General features: G+C 45.0%; 1 pseudogene; it reads left to right on the top strand.

Annotated features, from left to right (window-relative positions):
• The first annotated feature begins 8,952 nt into the window (after positions 1-8,952).
• Positions 8,953-12,873, top strand: LOC144791607 (dynein axonemal intermediate chain 1 pseudogene; annotated as a pseudogene).
• The last annotated feature ends 3,807 nt before the right edge of the window (positions 12,874-16,680 follow it).

The following is a 16,680-nucleotide window of genomic DNA, read 5'->3' as shown; positions in this document are numbered from 1 at the left end:
TAACAACTGCTCAGGGATTCCTAATTTCTTCAGTTTTTTCCATAGGGTCACTCTATCCACTCGGTCGAATGCTGTGGTAAAGTCGATGAATGCTGCATACACAGGCTGGGATTTAACTACCACATATTTATCAAGGATAGTTTGTAACATTGCGATATTGTCTAAGACTGAGTGCTTTGGCCTAAAGCCAGCTTGGTAGAGCGGAATCAGTCCCTGTGTGAAAGCCCATTTTTTTAGTTGATCAAGTACCTCTGCATCAAAGATCTTTCCCGTAGCATCCAGTAGTGCTATCTGACGGTAGTTGCCAGGCTGTTGTCTCGGTCCCTTTTTATGTATCGGTATGACGATACTACCCTTCCAGGATTTCGGCAGTTTCCCTGTGTTTAGGATGAAATTGAAAAGGGGAGGTAGTATCGTGCTCCATCCCTTAGGGTCGGTCTGAAGGACCTTAATAGGTATTTGGTCTGGGCCGGTGGCTCCTGTTGTTCTTGCCTTCCTTATATGCATTTCTGCAGAAAAGGGGGACACAGTTCCAATGGATAAAGTAATTCCCTCGCAGTTCTTTGTGGGAGTTATAGGCCTTTCATGGGTAATGTTTAATTTATACAAATTGGTCAAATATTTCTCCCATTCTTTAGAGGGGACTGGGGTGGCTTGCAAGGCCTTTTTTGTGCCTGTTTCTTTGGCGATTAGTGACCAGTAAGTACGTTGATTGTACTGTTTTGCTGCTATTCGCAGGTCGACCCAATTTTTATCTTGTGTTATATTTTTTTGCCATTGTTTCTCCCTCTTACGTTGATTCTTTAATTTATTAATTTCTGCTTGTCTAGGTATAGAGGGGTCCAGGAACTGCGATCTTATTAATTTATTTAACCTTTTTGCGCTTGTAGATGGCCTACTAGTTTTATTTTTGAGTCTCGCTGGTGCAGCTTGTTGCACTTTGTGATGGAGCGATTGTTTTAATATCTCGATTATCGTCTCAAAGTTTGTTATTAGGTTGGGGGAATAGATTGCTTGAAGGAGTTGCTTTGTATTTATTAGAGTGGCGACTTTATTGAGTGTAGCAGAATTCCAGTATTTCTGCCTTTGGTTTGTCTTTACCGTAATAGTACTGGATTTAAACATGGTGTGGCTGGTTGGGCATGTGATCGTTGTCCATTGGGTGTGTAGGGCCTGAATGGCATGGTCGCTACCTTGGACAAAATAAATCTGAAGCTGTGAAACAGATCCGTACATATCCAAGCTGCAGATCATATAATCCAAAATTGATATGGAATTCGTTCCCTGTCTCGTATAAGACGCGGGGATGTCACCTATCACATTTCCATTTAGGATAGTTCCATTTAGTAAAGGTAGTGATTGTAATAATATTTCCCCCTTTTGTCAGCCTTGGTTCTGGTCGGGAACAATGGCACTGAAATTTCAAGAGCTTCCTCCTTATACCAGCTTGCCCATTTCGATATTTCTGTGTTAGATAGTTTTCCGTTGAGGTCGCTCATGATTATAAAAGGGAGATGAGCTTGAGTTTCTGTTATTAGCTGGATACCCTCCAAAATTTCGACAAATAGTCCGTCGTTTTTTTTTTTCCAGGGGGGGTATATACGTTAAAAAGCAATACGTTTTTTTGCAGCTCTGAAGTGTCAAACCCCAACCTGATCTTAATACATTGAAGGTAGTTAGATTTTGTAGAGATAATTTCTTGGGCCCAGTTGTATTCTTCGCTTAAAAGGATTGCTATACCTCCCTTCGCATGCCCTCAACCAACTTCCTGCGCTGGGATATCATAGGTGAAATACCCCTCCTGGTAAAAACTTTTTGTTGACCAAGTTTCTTGAATTGCCATTATAGCTGCTTGGTTTTTCATCAGTTCCATCATCTTTTCTGGTGTTTTCCCTGCTATGTTCCAAGATGATATCATTAGACCGCTGCTAAACTGAGTGATTCTCGTTCCGTGGTTGTTTTTTATTGTTTAATGTCTCTGCAATCCATAACCAAGACTGATCTATATTTACTGTATCCTTATCTTTGGAACTTTGGCTCCAGATTTCTCTCTCCCCGTCTTTTACTGTGATAATTAGATGATCTGCGGAGTCGCCTATATAATTAGTTTTTTTGTTTTGCTGATTAAAGGATTTTTGTGAAGATCTCTTAAGCAGATTTCTCGGTTTTCCGTCTGTAGCTTTCTGTATTGAGATCAAGTCGTAGCCACATTTATGGAGAGTCTCTTTTTCTTTCAAAATAATTCCCGGGAGCACTGGTGACCAAAATTCTACCACGGCGGTTTTCATTTTTTCTTTATCCGGGAAGGATACTAAGTCGATGTCTTTTCGTGTTAAAGTTTGTAGGGGCAAAATACATTAAAGGAGGTTAAAAATACGGCCTCGGTTAAGAGGGGCTTCATCAGTTGGAAACAGCTCTGTTATTTGCAGCTGCGTCAATATTAATTCTTCTTGTGGTGGGTCTTTTTTCCGGTAGTCTCCGGGTCCTTTAAAATGAACTCTTAGTGCAGGGCTTACTGGGTCATAAGGGAAGTCTTTTGCCCTTGGGTTTAACGGCTTTTGTTGGAGAATTTTATTATTAGATTTTCCATCAGATTTTGATTTATTCTCTTTAGAGATATGGGCGATTTTATACTTTCTTCGTGAACACAGTGGGCGTCAGGAGGGGTGGTGGTCTTCTGAAATTTGAGTTTATGCGCTTTTTTCTTTTTAAATCTTCTTAGCGGCTTTCCCCTTCTTTCCTTTCTTTCCACTTGCTTCTTTTTTATATTTTGTAAATCCTGCGCATCCTCACCATTTAGGCCAGTGCTATCCTTTTTCTCTTGGTCCATGACTGGGCTAGCCATGATAGGTTTGTCTTTGGGTTTCCTAAATATAGGGTATTGGTTAGACTCGCTATTAGTGTCTTCTTTAAAGAGTTTCTTTAGGGAATATACCGTAGTTTTACATTGGTTACTTATTGGTCCCTTAGATGGTTTATTACCGGTTTGTGTTCCCATTTCTCTTTTCGCCGTCGCTAAGTGGCCGGTACTTTTGGTGTCACTTGTTACCTCTTGACAGTTGTCAGATATTCCCTTTACTTTGGTTAGCTCGGTTTGTTCTTTTTTTCTTTTTTCTTCCACCAGGAATTTTAAAATTCCTATTTGCACATCGAGTGTTTGGTCCGAGTTCTCCAGGATATTACCTAAATGGGCGAGGACCGACTCCAGGATTTTTTGCAGTGTGAAAAGAGAGTTCGATACTGGAGTATTGTTGTTCGTTAAGCTGGAGGACTTGAACATAAACAAGTCCGGGGAATATTCCAGGAGACTCTCTCGGTCAGCGGGTTTTTGTAATGTGCTATTGTGTATAACATCGGGCTCTTCTTGAGGTCCCAGATCTGATTCTCCTTTCTTACTAGTTGGTTCAGGACGCGCCGAGGTATGATCGGGGCTATGTTGAATATCAGATAAGTCCAATGTTATTTGGCCGGTTAACTCTATTTCTGGGGTTGAGTCCTCGAGAACTGTTAAGGGGGTTATTTGGACAGCCTCAGATGTGATTAAGGTGTGTTCTTCGGAGGGGGCATGTGCACTTCCCTCTTTATCTTTTCCATCCTCCGTTATTTCAGCTGTTATAGCTGGGTTTGACAGATTTATTACTACTAGCCCCTCCGTGGTTGATGATGTAAAATACTTTTTTATTCCGGGGTTCCTGTTATCCTTCCACTTTTCACCGCTTTGTTAGTGGTCTTCCTAATTGCCTCTTCTGTCCCCATTCTTTTCATAAAAATAGTTTGTGATCTCAGTTTCTTAAAGGCCATTTCCCTGCACCAGGGCTATTGATAGTATTTTTCCGATTATAGGTTATCAGTTTGGTTGAGACTGTGGAATATTAATTTAGTTTTACACTGGACAGGGGATTTTGGTGGCTTCCTTCCTCTGGCCTTTATACTCTGGGTTTTGGCTGGTGTTTACTCCTCTGTGGTAGCACCAGCTCTTTCAGCTTAAGATGATTTTCAGCTGGGCCGGTTATGGTTGGCGTTCCAACGGTGTTATTCCTATAGCGCCAAACTTGGCGGGCACACCTGCACTCCACTTAGTTCTATTGCACTCCTGTTTAAAGTTACTGGTCCTTGCCTGTCACTCTCAGACAGACCCTCCTCAAGTTTTCAGCCTCAGGGGCCCGCGACGCTTCGACAACTCCACCACCTCACTTTCCCAGGCCCGTCTAACCCTCACGAGGGGGCAGCTGCCGTCAGGGAGAAAGGGAGTATAGCCTCGGGGTTTCGAAGCCGCGGGTGTTGGCAAAGTTGATAAGGACTGCGGTAATGGTGTGTCTTTCTTCTGTGGTGTTGGAATGCTTTAGTCCGTTGGGTTTTGTTCTTCCCTTTTGGTGTTATTTGAGGGTTATCGCATTAGGGCTTGCTCCTCCTTTGTGCTCTTGTCGTCCCTACAACCCAGATCGACCCTCTGCCGCTGGGACAGGGGATCTGTGCTCAGCACTCTACACTCTATCACTTGTAGCTTATCGCTCAGCCCTATCGAGTGTGGTGAGGGCTGAATTTTTCCATCGCACTCGCCGTCACTACGGTTTAGAATCGGTAGCAGAGGTGAAGCACTAGGTGAAGCACTAGGTGGGACCACAGGAGGTAGTTCAGGGGGAGTTCGGGGGGAGTGGTGTTATTGCTGGCTGTTATTCGCTGCTGCCCCCTTCCCCGTAACCCCCAGTGCCGCTCTCACCGTTGTACTGCTGCTGGAGGTCCAAGCTTCGATACACTCTTCTTGCCTCTGGGTTCCTTTGATTCCTCTGGTTCCTTAGGCACCTCGGGCAGTTGCTTGTAGGTGCAGCTTGATTGTTAGCCTACCAGGATAGTAAGTCTAACCCATTTTAATATTAACACTTCACCTACTATTGCTTAAACTGCAATGGAAATAGTTAATTTAAGCCCTCTGAAGTACAACTTTTTCCTGCTGTTTATTAGAGTTAATTGTTAATATATTTTATTTCTTTGGGCTTAGAAATGTTTATGTTATACACAGAAACTGTTTTTACTATTTATCGTTAATAAACGTTTACATACATGTGTATATATCAACCTTGGCCTGCTCTTTAAACAGGACAGTGACCCGTGGGGGTGGAGCACACCACTCATTTATACAATCCAAATACTCAACACCATAGGCGCTCACTAGGAGGCAAACTGCAGTGAAAAAGTGGGTATTTATTTACAAAAGCCCCTCATGGCACAATTTGGCCACAGAATGGCCGAGGCAAAAATTATATTTTTGAATGTTTTTGGTTAATATACTTCTAAAGGATATTTTAGACACCATATTTTTGTATTTTACATCATAAGTATGGAACTTCAATATTTTTTACAACAATATTTTGCAGCTGCCGATAGACTGAGGACAGTGCTATTCCAAATGTCTTGTGATAAGGAAGTACTTGTAGCTTATCTATACATAAGAGGACCCCTGAAAACTGATATAGGGAGAAGACAACAGCAGGGGGGTACAACAATATATCAAAAAAAGAAACAGCCTTCTACAATTCTTTTATGTGATAAATTGTCAATATTATGAGACACACCTATTCAAAACATATTTCATTATTAAGTACATATATTTATAATGTAATTTTGGAATCCATATCTTCATAATGATATTGATATACGTATAGGATGCATTCTAAATGACATTAATGTAGATCATGTATGTGATACATGTCAATGGACGAATAGGTGTATATAATGATGTATTTTATGTTGCGGCCTGTGTGAAGAGTGTGTGTGCATTACAAGTTTGGATGATAACGGAAGGTCCTGGGCTCCCTGAGTATTCGAATGATATTGTTCTACAACTTGTGAGAGAATACACATGTAATTGGTGGCCATCTAGCAAGTATACTCATGGCCCTTTACATTTTTTGCACAGGAATATTCTAACCTGGGTGTGGTGAATGGATTTATCAGGGCTTTAAATGGGATGAAAAAACTGGAGCGTTTTTCAAAGGGGCGTGGCCAATGTAATTAAGGGCGTGACTTAAAAACACTTAAACTAAAAAACCTGTGCTTAGCATTAGTGTGCTGCCCGACTTGTATTTTGCGGTTTCTATCATTGCATCTAGATATATGATACAACAAGTGACATCATACCTACAAGTCAAGACTATTGGCTTTGTCAATGGTTGTTAGTTGCATTAGATAAAAGAGCAACAGGTATGGCATGTGTACAATATTGAAATATTGGGCTCTAAACTTCCAGGTGACACCAGGACAGTGTTGTTGCTCCCGAGTTTCAATAAGAGAACGGAAATCCAGAGAGAAAATTACTCTCTTTAAAAGGTTTTCCTTCCCCTACAACGCTCACCTGGCATGACATCATGCCCTAACTTCTCCACTAGTGAGAAGTGAGCAGTGTGAGCATTGATGTGCCTGCTGCCACTGCGGTCCGGAAAAAAATGGACCGCCTGTGCCAGGGCACAAAACAGAACACAATAGAGACCCGTTTCGAGGCCCCCTTTAAAAAACTGCAGGTGCTCAGACCCGGTAAGACCCGGTCCACTTAAAGCCCTGGATTTATCTTCAAAGATGACACATGTATTCCCCCAGAAGTCATCCTTTAATTCACTGTCAAGGTCATCCATAAGGTTAATATGGGCATGTCCGTCCTGAAGAGTTTAGTACTTAATGGATGCCCGTGATGGCCGCTATTTAATGGAGCTGGCGGACGAGGGCGGTGGTAAATAAAAAAAAAAATTTAAAAAACACTTACCTGCTATCACTCCAGCCACCACCTCTAGGTCGCCTACAGACCCTCAACATCAGGAACCAGGAAGCACCCAGGCTCCTGACTCCCTTAGCCAATCACGACGCTGCCTTACAGCAGCATTGTGATTGGTCTGAGCACTGTGGATTGGCTGTGTACTACAGCCTGGTGGGGAACATTCAAAGCGCATGTGACGGTTTGGCCGGTCGAAGGCGGCCAGCGAACCTGTCATGCGCACTTTAGAGTGTGCTCTCCACACCCCCACATCCCCACCCCCGGCACCTGATCTGGCAGCCCAGCCCCGCCCGCACCAGGAAACAGAAAATTAAAATGATAAGTATATTGGTTATTATCATTTTAGTTTTTCTTTAACTGCTGCTCACAGAGCAGTGAGGCGGCGCTTCCCCGCCTTAGCGGAGGAGCCGCCACTGATGGATGCAGAAGTCATTCATTTTGTGAGGAATTATGAAAGGTTTACTGGGTGCAATAAGAATTAAAAAAATTCCCCCCATCCACTGTGTCCCGTACTGTGGGGTGAATTTGCCTGACAAAAGCCAGGTGTTGATGTTGCTGAAGCTTTCAAAAAATGCCACCTCATATACAATATATTCTTGTGCTTGCAAACTACTTTTCTAAGTGGGTTGAGGTCAAGTTTGTAAAAAAATGGGCTTCCACATCTGAGGTGTTAGGGTCTTTCAGGGAAGTGTTCAGTAAGGAAGGATTCCCTTTGACCATAGTCACTGATAATAGTTTACTACCTGTTGCCAGGGAAATGTCTGAATTCCTTCAGTTGCAGATGGGTAAGAATACTACAATGGTCCTTCCTCAATGCAATGCCCATGTTGAGTTTTTAGCAACTACCTTAAGGACAGGGCTCACCTTGCTTTTCAAAATCAAAACAATTGCACCAGCTCACCAGGAAGAGGTCGAGGATGTTCCAAGTTTCTGCCCGGACTGCAACTCGTGGGAAGACTTCCTGCCGTGGAGATGTGTCCCTGGTGGCTCCAGAGCAAGTTCCCGGTAGAATTTGAAAATGGGATGGCGAAGGAGCGTTGCAAAGTAAAACTCAAGGGTGAACACCACATGAATCTATCTTCACACAATCTTATAACACCTCACATAGGGTTAAATATCGTGGGACACCATAACTTGGAGTAGTAAATACTTATTAAGGTATTGATTTGTGAACTACACTAACTTGACCAGTATATTTCGGGATACAGTGACACAAAATGTCACGAGTCACCTCTGATCATGACTTGGATGGGTTTGTAGTAATTTACAACACATGAAACGGATGTACTTATATAACCATGATTTGGATCGAATTGCATTAATTCAATACACACGATACAGATGTACGTACATGTTACTGCATTAAGCACTGACGAAGTTCAAATAGTTGTTGGAATGAAACGCATTGGCTGAATTGTGTTGAAATTGATGGATGAAAATAAATAAGCATATTTAGAATTAAAATATTGGATAGCTTTGAACTTCTTGTTGGTGCACCCATCCACTTTGCTACCAAGTAGATGTGTTCTATCTTTTTTCTTTTCTCCCTCCCTTGTCCTCCCCCATTGTCCCTACCTTAGTACCTTCCACTTTGGAACGTGATGGTTTCAAGGTTCTAAATGACGGCGAATAGTTTTGCCATTCCGTTATGGGGGGTGTGGCTCACTGTTTCGTTTCCACTATTTATCTCACAATAAAATAACTTTTAAAAGTTTAAAAGTCACCTTATCGAGATTATTGGAGCAACCGAGGCATTCTTATTTTGGCAGTTGCTCTAATAAAGTCCAAACGCGTGTTCCAATTGAGAAATCGAGAATGTTAAATAAATGCTGGCAAATTTTCAATTTAGCTACGATTTTTGCATATAAGCTTGTTTCCCAAAAAACTATAGCGCTTATGCTATTTCTGCCTGACACACAATATATACACGACTCTTCCCAAGTTTACTCTTCTCCAGGCAATTCCCAAACTCATGGGGCCAGATTTACAAGCCCCTTGCGCCACTTTTGCGTCACTTTTCCCACTTTAAAAGTGGCGCAAGGGGCTTGTGAATCTGCCCCATGGTCTGCAGTCTCCTTTCTGCGGATGGCTGCCCTGTGTAAGACCCCTGGTTCCACCCATACTTTCTGGGCGCGTTGCCGGGACAACGCCGGTGCGCACGCCATCCGTTGCCCTGACCACCGGGCTGCCTCGCCATGGCGGACCGCAAGGCCTCCGTGAACCCCCGCTTCTTCAACGAAGGGCCCCCGCAGGCCAATGCCCCGTCGCGCCGGGCCACCATCGCGACGCACGAGGCCAATGCCCCGTCGCGCCGTGCCACCATCGCCCCGCACGATGCCAATGCCCCGGCGCGCCGGCCCACCATTGCGCAGCAGCAGGCCAACGCCCCGGCGCGCCGGTCCACCCTCGGGCCCCAGCACGCCCTGGCGCGCCGCCCAACCGTCGGGCCCCACTACGCCCAGCACCGCCCTTCAACCATCGGGCACCGCCCTTCCAGCGTGGGGACCCGCATCACAGGCCGGGCCCGGGACGACGGCCAGGACGGATGGAACTACTACGACGACGAATGGGGCGCGGGGGGCCGCGGCCTGCTGAGGCCCCCGGACCAGCTGGACCTGAGCGAGGCCGAGCTCCGGCAGGAGGTCACCGTCATCCTGACCGCGCACAACCAGAGCGCCCCCCACAACCTGGTGCGCTTCAGCTTCCGGGAGCGCGCCTTCAGGTCCATGGGCACCGTGGACCAGATGGTGGTGCACTACAGCCAGGAAGGGGGCCTCCTGCACCGGGAATCCGACGAGGCCAGGCGCCAGCTGCTGAGGACGGGCGAGCTGCCCTGGGGAATCCCCTCTGAAGATGAAGAAGAGGGCGAGGAGGGCGAGGAGGGCGAGGAGGGTGAGGACATGGAAGAGCTGGAGGCTCCGGAAGCCCCGGAGGAGGGCGAGGAGCCCCCACCTGCGCCGCGCGCCAAGAAACTCACCAACAAGTTCAACTTCAGCGAGCGCGCCGCGCAGACCCAGAACAACGCGCAGCGTGACCGCAACACCCAGACTGACACACCGCCCCGCGCCACCTTCTCGGCCAATGCCACCCAGTGGCAGATGTATGATGCCTACCAGGCGGAGCTCGCCAAGCTGGAGCAGAACAAGCAGAAGGGGTCGACTGCCGCCAAGAAGGAAGAGGCCAAGCTGCCCGCCCCAAAGTTGCCCTTCGATACTTACGTGACCGACCTCAGCAAGTTGTCCAAGGTCTTCAAAATTGTGGAGCGCATGATCAACCAGAACACCTTTGATGAGATTTCCCAGGACTTTAAGTACTTTGAAGACAGGTCAGATGAGTACCGAGACCAGGAGGGGACTGTTCTTCCTCTCTGGAAATTCCATATTGACCTAACGAAGGGGCTAGCGGTGACCGGTCTCTGCTGGAGCCCCAACTACAAGGACTTCTTCGCTGCTACCTACGGCTCCTACGACTTCATGAAGCAGGGCCGGGGGCTGCTGCTCCTCTACAGCTTGAAGAACCCTTCCTACCCAGAGTTCGTCTTCAAAACTCAAACTGGTGTCATGTGTCTGGACTTCCACAAGGACCACCCTTACCTGTTGGCGGTCGGCTTCTACGATGGCAACGTTGCCCTCTATAACCTGGTGAAACCAGGCCAGCTGCCCAATTACAAGAGCTCAGCCAAGGAGGGCAAGCATACAGACCCCGTCTGGCAGGTCAGGTGGCAGAAGGACAATCTGGACAACAACCTCAACTTCATCTCCGTTTCCTCTGACGGTCGTGTTGTGTCCTGGACCCTGGTGAAGAACGAGCTCGTCCACAACGATGTCATCAGTCTTCTGTTGAATGATTCTCCCAAAGATCTGCCAGCAGCGTTACACCTAACCTTGCATGCCTGTGGGACCGCCCTTGATTTCCACAAAAAGAAGGAGCACGTGTTCCTGGTTGGCACAGAAGAAGGCAAAATCTACAAGTGCTCCAAAACCTACTCAAGCAACTTCTTAGACAGCTTCGATGCGCATGACATGGCGGTTGATGCAGTCTACTGGAACACCTTCCACCCCGGGGTCTTTATTACGTGCAGTTCGGACTGGACAGTCAAGATCTGGGATCAAACCGTAAAGACGCCAATTTTCACCTTCGACTTGGACTCCGCTGTTGGCGACGTGGCATGGGCACCCTACTCTTCCACCGTGTTTGCCGCTGTGACCACAGACGGCAGGGTCCACGTGTTTGACCTCAATATCGACAAGTATGAATCCATCTGTGAGCAGGCTGTGGTAGCCTCCAAGAAGACCAAGCTCACTCACATCAAGTTTAATCCCTCCTTTCCCATTCTCATCGTTGGGGATGACAAGGGCACCGTCACCAGCCTGAAGCTGTCCCCCAACCTTCGCAAGTTGCCGAAGGAAAAGCGAGGCACCCAAGAACAACTGAAGGGACCCGAGTATGAGATTGCCAAACTGGACAAGCTGATGAGCCTGATGAGAGATCCTGAAAAACCAGTTCCCAAATAAGATGTCATTCTCTTTTGTGAAAATAAATGGATTTCTCTGCAGCAAGACACCAACACAAGCAGACCATTCTGGATCATACCATCTCCTCAAGACCTCACTGGTCAGACCAGCGGTGTCTTGTGACTTTCATACTATAAACAGTATTTTATTTCAACGTTCCAAAGGACATTCAGTTTGAGAACTTTTGGTGCCAGAGAGATGGCTGCCATTTTTTGACTTCACGTTGCAAACAAAGGTCTGGCAGCGCTTACCAAAATGACTCCCAGCCCTGTGATTGGAAGGGAAGGGGCAAGGGGTCCTGGCAGGAGTTTGTCCAAATTATTCGAAGTGTCATTATTGGATAGACCTGTACAGCCAAGCAATTTGATTAGAGAGATAAGCAAGTTTTATAACAATTTATTTTGATCTTCTGTTTGTAACCAGGACTATTCTTTCTCCTGTGGCTCAAAATATTCCACTGACGCCCCACCTGAAATGAATCCTAAAATGTTTCTATGCATGGACCCAATGGTGTCTGAGGTACTGGGAAACTAATAAAAAAAAACAACATTGACTGGTTAAATTTTACACTTTAAAACCCTCCTAAATCTAAGCTGAAAACCTGAATGGGGTGGTGAAGGACAAGGCAGGCCACAGCAAGTGTGGAGGGTCACCTAGCTCTCCCTGAGTGTTGAAGAAAGACAGGAGTGAGTTGCCACTCCCCTCCAAAGGGGTTTCCTCAGAGGTGAAGGTTTCACTGGGTGGTGGACATGAGGGAAGATGATGACTTTGTTTCAAGAGTTGAGGTAACACCTGTGCTAGCTTGTTCAAAAGTGTTGCTTGGCTTCTTTAGCATTTTAAGTTGGATGCTGACATCATGAGTTGCAACAAAAGTCCCGCCATCGAGTCCATATCCTGCTGTGGCCATCTGTGTCACGTGACTTCAACATATCTCCTGAGCCCCATCTTCCTGGCAGTCTCTTTGTTCATGTTTTGCTTCTGATACAATTTTTGCGCCTTTTTTTGTGCTAGAATTTAGACCCTCCAAGCCAAGTCAGATGCTCATGCAGTGCCTTAAAACTTTGGGGTTGTCTATATGTACTTGCAACCCTGGTACCGAACCCCACTCAGATGTCTGTCAGTGCCCCACTACCACCAACCAGTATCTCCATCACTGGACCAGTTCTAAAGCCCAGATGCCCATCTCCTGGGACAGTTGCACACACTCACTTCACACTGCCCTATAACCCACTGTCCTGGTGGTTCTAAGTTGCACTTTTACTCTGCATTGAAACCTCTGCCTTTCTGCACTTTGGCTTTGCCTTTGAATGGTGTTGGTACTTCTGCCCCTTTCTGCCCCCCACACACATGCAGTGGGCCATGTAGCCCCTTCCAATGAATGAACGTGATAGTCTGGGTCAAGTTTAAGACTCCTTGAACGAGACATAAGGTCTTAGACAAGCCCTTGGTCTCACTGTGGCTTTTTGTTTCCTACCTCCATGGCTGCATGTCCTGCAAGTGGTTTCCCAGTCATTTATTTTGGTTGTTTACCAAAGTGTGTTGGTGTTTTGGGTTCTGTGCCACTTTCTCAAAATGATTGTATATATTTTTAACCTCTGTTATTGTTAAATAATTTTATTCTAGTTTTAAATAAAATGTCTCTTTCAACTGCTTCCAACTAAAACGTAGTATTTTCTTGTGAATGATAATCAGGTTCCTGAATCTCAAGTCACGTGGCCTGACTCCTGCACTTGCAGACACAACCATCTGTATGTCCTCTGCCAGTGTTGCTGCTTGATTGACAGCACTATATCTTAGTGGTGCAAGATTTAAGCTGGGAGAGAGGCAACAGAATGAAGGTTTGCTGAGGGGAAGCAGTTGTGACAATGTCGTGTAGTTCCTATAGTTCCGATGCAGCACCTGCGTGTTTGGATAACATAAAATGTGGGATTGATGGCAGACTGGTTCCGAACACCCCCACCGAGAAATGTTAACCTATTTGCATTTAAGTAGCTCACCGTGCCACTAGTGTCTTCTCTTATCGGGGAGAGATTAGTTTCTGGCAACCTTAGAACAACAACAACCCTAATCCCTCAATATTGTCGAAACAATGCACTACTTTTCACTCAGTGACTCATGCTCACTTAGTTTATCTCAGAGCTACACAGAATAAACAGTCTGGGCGTTTCAATAAGGATTTGTTGAACAGTTGTTATTCTCGTGTAAAATATATGAGCTGCTACAACCACTAGACAGTAGCAGAGATATATGATTAGCAGTATTCTGAATATAAAAAGATAGTACAGTTCTATCATCTTGCAATAAGCTTGAACAAATACATGAATATAAAATGCATGATAAAAGTGCGCATACGCATACGATGCCTATCTAGAGGTACCTAAGTGTACCTAGCATGTGAGTAGGTGTAAAACCCAAGAATCCTTCTAGGATTTAGTCGAACCCCATTACCTGGAGTGTGAGAATGTAGGAGCCCTTCTTGGTCTCGAGTTGGACACCCCACAACGGATGTTTAGACCGCTGTCAGCTGGAGTGTCTGCATGCAGGAGCCTCAGCGTCTCTGGTCAGTTTCGGCCTGGAAGTCTTAGTTCCCTCTAACTAACACTAGCAAGAGGTGTTATATTTATACAGTAAGTATCTAGGGTTCATTTGTCCCTTGTTGCTTGTATTAGCCATTGTTGGATTTGAGGATGACGTATGAGAGGAACTGTGTGCGTAGATATGGGGAGGAAGGTGGTGTAGCCCCAGCCTGGTTTTCAAGAACCCTTATGAATATCCATTCATACTGTGTCAGTCTAAAGATGGAGTTATAGAACGCCATTGTTCAGGGAACCCCTCCTCTGCACCCAGGACTAGAACTAGGTAAAGGTCCAATCCTAAAAGGCTCGTTACTGTGTAGTGTAGGGGAGGTGATGTAGGTGAAAGGGTATGATGTTACCCGGGCCTTAATTAAGGTACCTATATGAAACATAACAACAAAGGGCTGGGTTCCCCCCTCTGTAGGGGTGCTCTAACCAAGTCCTAATAAAGGTATTTGCACCTTTCTTCGGCATGGGGTACCTAGGTTATAGTGATGGCAAAACTTTGGGACCCATATGAGACTTCAGCACATATTTATATGCATGGAAGCATGGATGTAGATGAGTTGTCTAGTGCACATACTTTAGGATGCAAGTGTGAAGCTTGTACTCAGGTAGTATCAGTGCACACATGGCTGGCGATAGGGCTTGTTTTCCTAACACATAGAGGTCTCCATGCTTCAGCCCCGATGTAGCCTTGTGCCTGCATCCTGTCCTTTCTGAGCGGTCACAAACTGTCGGGAAAAGACTATTGGACTTCACAGGAAAATATTTCACACAAAGACCACAATGAAGCTGAGGCCAGAGAGTATAATATTGACGTAAAATTTTATTTGATTATGTTTAAATAGTTTTACAAAAATCAGGGTTTAGAAGCGTTATTACAGAAGGGAATATGCTGGTGTGAAGTTGAACAAACTCTGCTCCTCCTGAAAGTTTACAAGGTTTGTGGTGATGATGGATTGTCATGACACCCGATTTGAAGGTTGCGCCCTTGTCAATGTCTAAGTGGGTGAGGACTCCAGGTCAGTGCTGTTTTGTGGTGCATTTGACATACGTTGATGAATCTGATGCCTGGTTGTGTATCGTGACTCCTCATAACACAAGAGGTGGTTGTCAAGGAGGAAACTGGGGGCGCAATGTGCCACAGCATATTTACAAGGCCACGCAAATCCACTTTATGTGACTTTCCATGGCCTTGTAAATATGTGCCCCTCTCATGCAGAACACTGTGTGAAAGGAGCGTTCCATGGGTGTTGCTGTGGGTGTTCCTATACAACACTCAAGGAATATGCAGCATTTCCAGATTTACGCGGAATCGTAAACCTAGGAATACATCAGATTCAAACATCACCCCAGGGGGGCTGTTAGGGAGGAGCAACTTGGAGAAATATCCTTATTTCTACTAGTTTTCTTCCTCTTTCTATGAGCGCAGCATTCTGCAGCGATCATAGAAAGAAGAAAACACCTCATATGATTGTTTTTGTGCAGAAAGGTGTCCATTCCTGCACAGAAACGATGACCCATACAACACAGACACCCTTTCACTATCGGGCAAGAGTGTCTGTGTTGGCGCATGGCAGCCCATTGTGCAACAGCGCAGGGTCAAAGGACAGGAATGAGCCGTATCTCATAAATACAGCACATTTCTGCCCTTTTCTTTTGATGTAAATGAGACCCTTCGTTGGTGGGTGTATTCCACGTGCACAAACTGTGCTGCTTCTTTAAAGTTTTGTGGTGTGGATAGCTTTTCATGACCTTTGGTTTGGAAGTCTAATTGCGTAAGGACTTCAGGTCAAGTGGTGCATTTGCCATACATTGAGGTATCTGACACCTGATTGTGAATTGGGACACCTCATGGTATGAGACATGGTTGTCAATGAAGAGGAATATGTTGAAGAACTAAATAATTATTTTCTTGATATGCAGGGTGGTTGTTAGCAGTGGGAGTGATGGAAAAGAAAGCCTATTATGTATGAGGAGATGACGGAGTTTGTACAAAGTAGGTGGCCACTCAAGTGAGTCATGGGCCCTGATGAGTTGGAAACGTTAAATTTTTATAAAATGAGTGAAGTGTATCTAGCAAGCAGATGTTACAAGAAGGAAAAAGAAGTTAATAAAGCATTTGTGGTCAGGTGATGGCTTTTGAAGTCATTGAAATGCATGTTGTTAGATATGTTTCCCCTAACTGTTTGCCTTCTCCCACCTGTTTTGCTAAATTAGTTTTTGTTAGCTTTAGGACTATGTGCCCTTTACCACAGCTAACCAGTACTAAAATGCCTGCGCCCACTCACTTGAACATGGTAAAATTAGCCATAACCCAATTAGCACGTGTAATTTACGTATGAGTTCCTATTAAAGTGGTACTTCTTTTACCCTGGGTCTATAAATAAAATGCTAGTAGTGAGTCTGCAGCATTTACTGTGATGCCCAATTAAGTAGCCCCTTTAAAACATGTATTTGTACAGCCATTGCAGCCTCTGTGCAATTTGAAACTGTGGTTTTGACTTGGAAAAATTAACCTTTTTCCAAACCTAAAACTCCCTTTTTAATACATATAAATCACCCCAAGTGTAAGCCCTATATAGCCCTTAGGGCATGGGCATTGTATTTATAAAGTCAGCCAAACCATTTCAAGTTTTTCCTGTCCTGGTAATAAAAAACAAAGAAATTAGTTTTTCACTACTATGAGGCTCTACCTCTCCCAAAGAATAACACTGGGTTACCCTATTAATTTAATAAGTGATAAGATTTGTGTGATAACAGATAGTGAAGTTATGTTTGGTCTGCAAAGAACTCTAATTTATAATCATCTTTAATTGTA

This window comes from Lissotriton helveticus, chromosome 11 (assembly GCF_964261635.1).
Source record: "Lissotriton helveticus chromosome 11, aLisHel1.1, whole genome shotgun sequence".
NCBI classification, from domain to species: domain Eukaryota; kingdom Metazoa; phylum Chordata; class Amphibia; order Caudata; family Salamandridae; genus Lissotriton; species Lissotriton helveticus.
This window is presented reverse-complemented; position numbering and strand designations above follow the sequence as displayed.